The following is a 3,831-nucleotide window of genomic DNA, read 5'->3' as shown; positions in this document are numbered from 1 at the left end:
AAATACTGCACAATAATTTGTTTTATTGGTCCCACCCCTCCACTGTTCTCTACCATCCCTAATGGCCCTACACTTGGCAGACTCCTTCCATTCCCCAAATAATCCCCGCTTCTGTTTTCTCGTCACGTGTGTTTCCTTACCCTCTTGAATTCCCCTACCCCTCCTCTTCCCTGAAAATCAGCTCTTCACCTTCATAGTTTCATTATCTTTACACATGTGTCCATTTTGCATTAAGGAATAAAACCAGAAACTTCGTCTTAAGGTAATTTGACCCCAAGTTTGAATTCTGCACTTCTCTCCCTGTCTGCCATTTGTTTGTAGTTTGTGGTAACTGGCCTGTTTGCAGCCTGTCTATTGCATTGTGTTTTATCTGTCCCTATTGCTTGTCTGTAGTACCTTTGTGTTGGACCTGTCCCCAACAAAAGGCTTTTCTTTGTTTTTATTTAACAGCACAGAAAACGTGATTCAGGAAAGGAATGAAGGATTAAAAAACAAACAAACAGACTAGAAATCTTTAACTGAGTTTTACAAGGGAAGAGATTATTTTCTGACCCTCAACTGACCCAGAATAGCACTCAGAAGTGCAAATAGATGTTATCAACCTATATATCCACATGTTGCCTCCAACATTAATGGGTTTTGTTTAAGGTTGCTTTCATTCTGTTGGCTGCTTTGAGCAAATTATTACTACAACATCATGCATACACAAATATATTATTCTGGGTCAAGTGCATGGTACATTATATGATTTAAGATTAATGTTTTAGATTTAGCTTAGGTTTTATAAGCTGATTGTATGGGAAATCCAAGCATCCTAAGGTTTGTTACATAGTTTTAAATACAGGTTAAACTTAAACAGGCTGAGTACACAGTAGAATAGCAGGGTAAGTAAGTACATAGTCTTAAATGATTCCAAAGCATATTATTAACTTGGTTGCAAGGTTTAGAAAAAGTTCAGTTTCTTTGAAGGCAAGCGATACGTTCAGAAAATGTATTAAGACGCATTTAAATCTAGATTCTACATTTGATTGAGAATATGCTGCACTTGTTTTTTTATGAACCTGGCTTGTTCTGCTTTCATAATGATTTCCACTTCCATCTATTTTCACTCAGTGGCAAAATTTCATTTTTTTTTACTGCTAAATAAAATTTCATTGTGTACCACATTTTAAAAATTCATTTATCTATTGTTGGACATCGAGGCTGGTTCCATTTCCTATGTACTATGAATATTACAGAAATAGACATGGATGTGGATGTCCTTCACATACATACCCAGGAGTGACATGTAGGTTTTTTTTTTTTTTAAGAATTTCCATAGCAGATAAATGAGTTTACATTCCTACCAGCAGTGTGTACGATTCCTCTTTCCCCCACCCTTGGTAACACCAGCTGTCATTTGTTTACTTAGTGATAGCCATTCGGACTAGGGTAAAGTGGAAAAGTAACATATTTTCATCTGCATTTTCCTGATGCCTAACGATGATGAAGACTCATAAAAAATATTGACCACTTATATTTCTCACTGAGCTATTTAACTCTATGTCATAGCCATTAATTGAATGATTTGGTTTTTGATATTTATATTTTGCATTCTTTATATATTCTAGGTGCTAATTTGTTTGAGGTGTAGTTGACAATGAAATTAATTCCTTTCATGTGTAGAAGACATTTTAATTCATGGAATTGTTTAATCATTTTGCCCTCTTACATTAACGTTATCTGAAATAACAGTAAATCCTGTTCTGAGATCAAGAATTTATGACCACAAAATAATCACAATGCATTAATGGAAATTTTCACTTCACCAAAAGGCAAGATATCTGAATAAAATAATAGGATTTTTTTTTACAGATATTTCCTTTCTTTTAATTCTTCTTTATTTTATTATTGTTGTGTGTATATATATGATGTGTGTTGGGGGCGGTCACATGTATGGAGGCTTCTCATGATTCAGTGGATGACTTCACACCCATGCCCTTGTAGGACATAATGGGGGGGGAGAGAGAGAGAGAGAGAGAGAGAGAGAGAGAGAGAGAGAGAGAGAGAGAGAACATCAAGTTGTGAGGGAGATTTGTCAGGGGTATATTGGGAGGTATGATTATATTCACTGTACATACACATGTAATTCTCAATAATAAAGAATAATTATAAAAAAACCCAGGAGTTGGATCTCTTCTTTCATTTTTGGGGGCAGGCTTCTCTAGTTCTTTCTGCCACACTCCATACTCCATGGCAGCTGGCCAGTGAGCTTCTGGTGATTCTCTTGTCTTAACCTCTCCTCTTGCCATAGGAGTGATAGAATTATAGAGATGTGCCATTACATCTGGCTTTTTAACATGGGTTCTGATGATTGAATTCAAAAGGTCAGGCTTGTATGACAAGCACTTTTACACTCTGAGCCATCTTGTTGGCCCTGGTTCCAGGTTTTAATCTAATCGGCTGCATCTTTTCGTTGGTGAGTTTAGACTAAGGTTATTTTTAAGAGGGTGTCATGATTTGGAGAGTGAAGGGGGTATGCACGGGAGGGGTTAGAGGGAGAAAGGATGAAGAAGAAATGTGAGTTTATATTTTAGTATTTTCTTAGAAGGGGTTTGCTTGTTTTTCTTGTTATTTCTTTCCTCCACTATTAATAGTTTGTTGGCTTATCATGTTGAGCAGTATGGATTTCTTCCCATCTCTCCTTTGTTTATTCACAACTCTCATGAAGAATATTCTCCCCAATGCTGTCATGATTGAAGCTATCTTTCTTCTTCCTCTCTATAACATATCATTGAGCATCCTGCTTTTGCACCACTGGATTCATTGTTATGAATTGCCTTAAGTTGTGCTTCGCTATTATTTGTCACAGAGAGGTACTTCTCTAGTTGTACTTATGCGGAGGCTTAAGTTTCTTTCTTCTGGGTCATCATTTCTTTTTGTAGAGTTGGAAATTTTCTGATAAAATGACATAAAATAGATTGTTTTTGATTTTTATCTTAGCTCCTTCTACCCCATGTGTTCTTAGACACATGGGGTAATGCATACATGTCAGAGTTCTTAAAAATTTTGGACATGGAACTTTATTATTCTTTTCTTTATATAAGGCAGAATGCATTATACAGCCTCGTCGTATACAACATAACTTTGCTTCCCATTCCTGACATTCCTTGGCTTGGTCTTGTTTGTTGAGGGTGCTCGCTACTGTGTGTGTGTGTGTGTGTGTGTGTGTGTGTGTGTGTGTGTTGGTTAACTTTTTCATTTCCAGCACTTCTGTTTGGGTCTTTTTCAGAGTCTCAATTTCCTTGCTGAATTTATCTTCCATGTTTTAAATTTGCTCTCCCACTTTGCTAAACTTTTCATATATGTTGCTTATTTTCTAGGTGCTGAATTAATTTCTTTACTTGATTGATATATTTTTATTGTGGATTCTGTGCTCCTTTTTAAAAGCAAGGTCCCACAGGACTAAAAATATATAAGAGCACTTGTTCTTACAGAGGACCCAGGTTTAATTCCCAGTACCCCCATGGTGGCATACAACCATCTGTAATTCCAGCTACAGGGGATCTGGTTCCTTCTTCTGATCTTCATGGACAGCAGGCATGCATGTGATTCACATATACACATGCACACAAAACACTCATACATATAATACAAAATAAATGACTTTTAAAAATTAATAGAAATAGGATCCTGAAATTTCTTCTTATATTTAACTATCTCTTTAGTTTCTGGTACTGAGGCACTGTGAGCTTATGGGGTCCTCACAGCCCCTTCTTTTCTCATTTTATGTGTGTGTTTCTTTCTTGTGTCTTGCACATCTGCTGGGATGGATATGTCCTCCAGTTCTTA

This window comes from Peromyscus maniculatus, chromosome X (assembly GCF_049852395.1).
Source record: "Peromyscus maniculatus bairdii isolate BWxNUB_F1_BW_parent chromosome X, HU_Pman_BW_mat_3.1, whole genome shotgun sequence".
Lineage (NCBI taxonomy): Eukaryota > Metazoa > Chordata > Mammalia > Rodentia > Cricetidae > Peromyscus > Peromyscus maniculatus.
The sequence above is the reverse complement of the archived record's forward strand: the minus strand, read 5'-3'. Positions refer to the sequence as shown.